The sequence below is a fragment of the Phyllobates terribilis genome, unplaced genomic scaffold, assembly GCF_046119375.1.
Source record: "Phyllobates terribilis strain yellow unplaced genomic scaffold, ASM4611937v1 Scaffold_12__6_contigs__length_324123572, whole genome shotgun sequence".
In the NCBI taxonomy this organism is placed as follows: domain Eukaryota; kingdom Metazoa; phylum Chordata; class Amphibia; order Anura; family Dendrobatidae; genus Phyllobates; species Phyllobates terribilis.
The window spans coordinates 54328217-54335344 of NW_027362772.1; positions in this window are offsets into that span (position 1 = coordinate 54328217).

The window sequence follows — 7128 nt, forward strand, 5'->3', positions numbered from 1 at the left end:
TAATGTTCAAACTTTTATAGATAACAACTACAGGAATGCCTGTCACAAATAAGAATATGATGAAGACGAAGAATATGAAGAAGATGAAGAAGTAGAATATGAAGAAGAATAATAGTTGAATAAGAAGAATATGAAGAATGTAAAAAAAAAAGAATAATACGAAGAAGGTGAAGAAGAAGAAGATGAAGAAGGTGAAGAAGAAGTTGATGAAAAAGATGCTGATGATGATGAAGGAGAAAGTGTGGGAGAAGTAAAAAAGAAGGTGAAGAGCATGGAAGTAGTGAAACATAAATATCTGACAAAATATTAAAAAAGCTTAACATAGTCAATATCTTTGTAACTCCGAACGTCTTAAAAAATATATTAATTCCTGCTATTCCATTTGATTGGGCTAAACCTCTATGCTTTTATTGTCTCCCCCACCTCCCACAATACATTCTACATTATTCTTAGTTGTTTTCCTTCATGTAGAATTAACCTACAAGGAAAGAAAGGGTTTATTTTCATTCCGATATTTGTGTCCCATTGACTTGCATTGGTTTCCGGTATCGGAATCTGCGATATCCGATATTTTTTGGGTATCGGTCCGATCCAATCCGATCCGATATTTCTCGATATCGGAAGGTATTGCTCAACACTAATTATTTATTACCATTTTTATTATTGCTTCACTAGTATAATTAAAAATGAACCAGTTTATAATTTTTTAATTAGTTTTATCTTTTGTATTACTTTTATGATTCTAATAAAGGTATTAGGCTGCGTGCCCACTATGTGTTTTTCAAGCGTTTTAGCCGCGGAATTTCCGCAGCGAAAAATTCTTAAAAAACGCTTGGTAATACGTGCCCCATGGTCACCAATGATAATCCGCATGTGCTGTGCACATGCTGTGGAAATTTTCGCTGTGGATTATCATTGCGGAAAAATCCACAGCATGTCCAATTATTTTTGCGAAAGCGCGGCGTAATTGCCGCCATTGACTTGCATTGAATCGCTTAATATCCGCATGAGTACATGTGCACATGCGGATATTAAGCGATTCAATATGTGGATGGTACTCGGGTCTGGAGAAGAGGAGACTATCATCCAGACCCGGGTGCCATAGTACCTGTTAAAAAAAAGAATTTAAAATAAAAAATATACATTATACTTACCTTCTGATGGCCCCCGATCTCCTGTGCGGTGCATCCTGGCTCCCCGGCGGCTCGCGATGGTGTAAAAGGACCTTCCATGACGTCATTTAGTCATGTGACAGGTCACGCGACCGCTGACGTCGGTGGTCGCGTGACTTGTCACATGCCTAAGTGACGTCATGGAAGGTCCTTTTACACCACTGCGAGCCGCCCAAGACACCGGACGCACCACAGAGAAGATCGGGGGCCATCAGAAGGTGAGTATAATGTTTGTTTGTTGTTTTTTTTTACCATTTTTATTCTTTTTTTAACTATTAACTTGGTCACATTATATAAAATCCATGCCGGTTGCATGGATTTATATAGTGTGACCAAGTTGTCAAGCACTTTTCCAAGTGATGCTAAAATCGCTTGGAAAGCACTTGACAACCCACATGCGGAAATGCATGTGAAGAACGCTTGACAAACGCTTCTACCTGGCAGGAAAAACGCATGTACAATCCGCATGCGTTTTTCCTGCCAGGGAGATGCAGAAAAGATCCGGAGCATTTCTGCTTCGTGGGCACTAGACCTTACTAAAATCCCTATGCCTAAATATATTGATCCATAAGAAAGCAAAAACCCCAGGACACATTCAGCCAATTTGTGTCACTGGGGAAAAATTCCTTCTTGACCACGAGAAAAGGCGATCAGTCCAAGAACCCTGGATCAAACCTAATTATGATGCTAGTTATATAATTACTATTAATGAAATAAATGTAATACTATAGGTGTAACATTTTGTCTAATTTAACTGTAACCTACAATTTTACAGCTGAAACCAGAAGTTTCCATACACTATATAAAAAGACACATATGCATGTTTTCCTCAATATCTGACATGAAATCAGAATAAACCTTTCCGGTTTTAGGTCAATTAGGATTACCATATTTTTTAATATTTGCCAAATGCCAGAATAATGAGACAGAGAGAATGTTTTAAGGCATTTTTATTACTTACTGCAATGTCAAAAGTTTACATACACTCCCTGACAAAAGTTATGTCGCTTATCCATGTTATGTAAATTAAAGCTTATAACCTGACGTTAAATTCATCCATTGGTTTTATAAATTACTCTGTTGAAAGCTGAAACCCTCCCAAATTTGGTTTCGGTTAAGAAAATAAATTGGCATCAATGCTGAAATATTGATCATTTAATGAACACAGAATGGTCAGATTTTGGCAAGACAAAAGTTTTGTCGCCCACAGAAAGTAATGTGATATTCAAACAAATAATTATCTTAATATACAAATATATGTTGCATAACATTGGTGAATGAAGTTGTGGTGCTATTAGAGTCATATTTAATATTTTGTGTGACTTCCATGAGCTAGAAGGACTGCATCCATGCGGTTCAACAATGATTCATACAATTTATTAATGAAGTCATCAGGAATAGCAGAGAATGCCGTCTTACATGCCTCCCAGAGTTCATCTAGATTCTTTGGTTTTGTCTTCCAAGCTTCCTCTTTCATCCTACCCCAAACATGCTGAATGATGTTCATGTCTGGGGACTGGGCTGGCCAGTCCTTGAGCACCTTGATCTTTTTTGCCTGGAGGAACTTTGTTGTAGAGATGGATGTATGAGATGGAGCACCATCCTGCTGCAGAATTTGACCCCTTTTATGATTTGGAATGTAGGAGGTAGCTAATACTTCTTGATATTTTAGGCTATCGATATTGCTTTCCACCTTGCAAATGTTTCGCACACCCCATACTGAATGTAACTCCAGACCATGATCTTTCCACCACCAAATGTAACTGTTTTCTGGTATTTTTGATCCATACGGGCTCCAGTAGGTCTCCTGCAGTATTTGCGAGGACTGTGGTGTAATTCTACTGAAGATTCATCAGAGAAATCCACCTTCTGACACTTTTCCAGCGTCCATCTGTTTAGCAGGCTGTGGGACTTTGCAAATGCCACACGTTTTTTATTTGCCTTTTGTTTAGTGCTGGCTTCTGGGCACTGATTCGACCATGGAGGCCATTTCGAGACAGAATCCTACAAACTGTTCTAGTTGACACAGGGACTTGAGGTGACCAGGCCTGTTGGAGCTCTGCTGCAGTGGAAGAGGGGCTTGCTTTGGATTATCTAACCAACAAACGTTCCTCCTGAGCAGTTGTCTTGCAGGGTCTGTGTGACCTGGACTTGTCAAACACATCTCCAGTCTCTTCAAATCTTTTTTTAATTCTTTGTACTTGACGCTGAATCACATTAAAGGTGCCAGCCACCTCTGCAGTGGATCTAGTCTTCAGCCTCTTGATAATCAAGGCTTTGGTCGCAGGGTGGATTTTTGGCTGTTCAAGTGAAGGTCTGGGGTGCTGGGTTTCTTTTTATACACACCCACTAATTAATCGATCATTTACTGAGCACTGGTGAGGATGTAAACTAAGATTTGGTGCAATATATGACCAGACAACAAAACTTTTGTCTTGCCAAAATCTGACCATTCTGTGTTCATTAAATGATCAATATTTCAGCATTGATGCCAATTTATTTTCTTAACCGAAACCAAATTTTGGAGGGTTTCAGCTTTCAAAAGAATAATTTATAAAACCAATGGATGAATTTAACGTCAGGTTATAAGCTTTTATTTACATAACATGGATAAGCGACATAACTTCTGTCAGGGAGTGTACACTAAGATTACTATGCCTTTAAACAATTCTGGACTAGCCATATGATGATTTCATGTGTTTGGAAGCTTCTGATAGGTTTTTTGGCAACATCTGAGTTAATTAGAGACACCCCTGTGGATATATTTTCATGCACACCTGAAACACACTGCTTCTTTGTGCAGCATCATGGGAAAGTCTAAAGAAATCAGCCAAGATATCAGGAAGAGAATTGTGGAGTTGCACAAGTCTGTCTCATCCTTGGGTACAATTTTAAGATACCCGAAGGTGCTTTGTTCATCTGTACAAACAATTATACGCAAGTACAAACAAGATGGGAATGTCCAGCCATCATACCGCTCAGGAAGGAGACGGGTTCTGTGTCCCAGAGGTGAACGTGCTTTGGTCTGACATGTGCATATCAACCTAAGGACAAAAGCAAAATACCTTGTGAAGATGATGGTGGAAGCTGGTAAGGTTGTGTCAATATCTACAGTGAAACGAGTACTGTAGCAACATGGGCTGAAAGGCCACTCTGCCAGGAAGAAGCCATTACTCCAAAAGAAACATAAAAAAGCCAAATTAATGTTTGCAAATGCACACAGGAACAAAGACCTTAATTTTTGGAGACATGTCCTGTGGTCTGATGAAGCTAAAATTGAACTTTTTGGGCATAATAACCATCGTTATGTTTGGAGGAAAAAGGGAGAAGCTTGGAAGCCTAAGAACACCATCCCAACTCTGAAACACGGGGGTGGCAGCATCATGTTGTGGGGTTGTTTTGCTGCAGAAGGGACTGGTGCACTTCACAAAATAGATGGCATCATGAGAAAAGAAGATTATGTGGCAATACTGAAGCAACATCTCAAGACATCAGACAGGAAGTTAAAGCTTGGGCGGAAATGGATCTTCCAAATGGACAATGACCTGAAGCATACTGCCAAAATGGTAACAAAGTGGCTTAATGATAACAAAGTCAATGTTTTGGAGTGGCCATCGCAAAGCCCTGATCTGAATCCTATTGAAAATGTATGGGCAAAGCTGAAAAGGCTGCGAGCAAGGCGACCTACAAACCTGGATCAGTTACACCAGTTTTGTCAGGAATGGGCCCAAATTCCGACCAACTATTGTGAGAAGCTTGTGGAAGGATATCCCAAACGTTTCGCCCAAGTCATTCAGTTTAAGGGCAATGGTACCAAATACTAATGAAATGTATGGAAACTTTTGACTTTGCAGTAAGTAATAAAAATGCCTTAAAACATTCTCTCTCTCATTATTCTGGCATTTGGAAAATATTACTAATTATGGTAATCCTAATTGACCTAAAACGGGAAAGGTTTATTCTGATTTCATGTCAGATATTGAGGAAAATATGCAGATGTGTCTTTTTATATATGTATGTAAACTTCTGGTTTCAACTGTATGTGTATTGAGGAAATCATCCAGCTCTTTTTTGAAAGCTGTTATAGTGTTGGCCATTACTACCTCTTGTGGTCGGCATTCCACAGTCCGACTACTCTGACTGTAAAGAACCCTTTCCTGTTTAGGTGCCAGAATCGCCTTTCTTCCACCCTTATTGATTCCCCCCTGGTCCTTAGTATGGTCTTTGGAAGGTATAAGTCATGTGCTAGTCCTTTGTACTGACCACACATATATTTATACATGTAAATGAGATCCCCTCTAAGCTAAACAAGCTCAACTTTTCCACCTTTCATCATATGAGAGGCCTCCATCCCTTGTAATATTCTCGTTGCCGCCTTTGAACTGACTCTAACGTCTGAATATCCTTTTCAAAATGTTGATCCCAAAACTGGATCCCATATTCTAGATGTGGCCTCACCAGTTATTTATAAAGGGGTAACAATACGTTGGGATCGCGGGATTTTATTTCTCTTTTTATACATCCTAAAATCTTATTAGCTTTTGCGGCTGCTGCTTGACATTGAGTAGTGCTGCTCAGCTTACTTGTAACCAGAATACCCAAGTCCTTCTCCTGTTCTGTAGTCGTGAGTATACTCCCATCTAATGTGTATGCAGCAATAGGATTACTCTGTCCTAGATGCATTACTCGACATTTATCTACATTAAACCTCATTTGCCTAGTGTTTGCCCATTCAGTCATCTTATCCAGATCATTCTGCAATATCATAAAGTCAAGATCAGATTTTAATATACTACATAGTTTAGTGTCGTCAGCAAAGACTGACATTTTACTCTCAATCCCATCTCCCAGAATCGGTCCTAGCACAGATCCCTGCGGCCCCCCACTGCTGACTATATCCCATTTAGAGAATGTACCATTTATGACGACTGTTTCCTATCATTTAGCCAATTCCTTACCCATCTACATATAGTTCCCCCAAGGCCTAGCTTCTGTAGCTTCAGTATAAGGTTGCTATGTGGTACAGTATCAAATGCCTTTGCAAAGTCCAGATAAATCACATCAGCCGCATTACCAACATCCAGATTTGCACTTACCTCCTCATAGAACCCCAACATGTTGGTTAGACACGACCTATTCTTCATGAATCCGTGCTGATTATTATTTATTATATTATTCTCTGCAATATAACTCTGCCGGTCATCTCTTATGATGCCCTCAAAAGCTTTGCACACTACTGATGTCAGACTTACCGGACAGTAGTTTCCTGGATCCACCTTCTTACCTTTCTTAAATATCTGTACCACATCGGCTATCCTCCAAACCTGTGGCACTACCCCTGTTACAAGAGAGTCTAAGAAAATGAGATTCAGCAGTTTGTCAATTACTGAGCTCGATTCCCTCAGTATCCGTGGATGAATACCATCTGGGCAGGGGGATTTGTCAATGTTTAATTTGCTCAGATGCAGGCGTACTTCTTTTTGTGTTAAACTTGTTATATCAAGTGGTGAATTTGATTTTTGCCCTGTTGAAAGATCCCTGGAACAGAAAGTCAGTTGGTGAACATGGATGAAAAGTGCATGTTTAATATCTCAGCCTTTTCTTTGTCCTCTATAATTATCTTGTTATTATCGTCTTTTAAGGGGCCGATACCATCTGATTTTTTCTTTTTGGCATTGATGTATTTATAAAAATTTGGGGATTTATTTTAATGTCGCTGGTGATTTGCTGCTCTGTAGATAACTTTGCTAGCTTGATTTCTTTTTTACATTTCTTATTTAGGTCTTTATACTCCTGAAATGCTATTTCTGTATTCTCGGCCTCAAGATTTTGAATGCCCATTGTTTTTGTCTTCTTAAACTTTGTACTGTCTTATTTATCCATAATGGTTTATTTTTATTCCTGGACATTTTATTACCAGAGGGTATCAATTTTCTACAGGATTCTAGTAGTATTT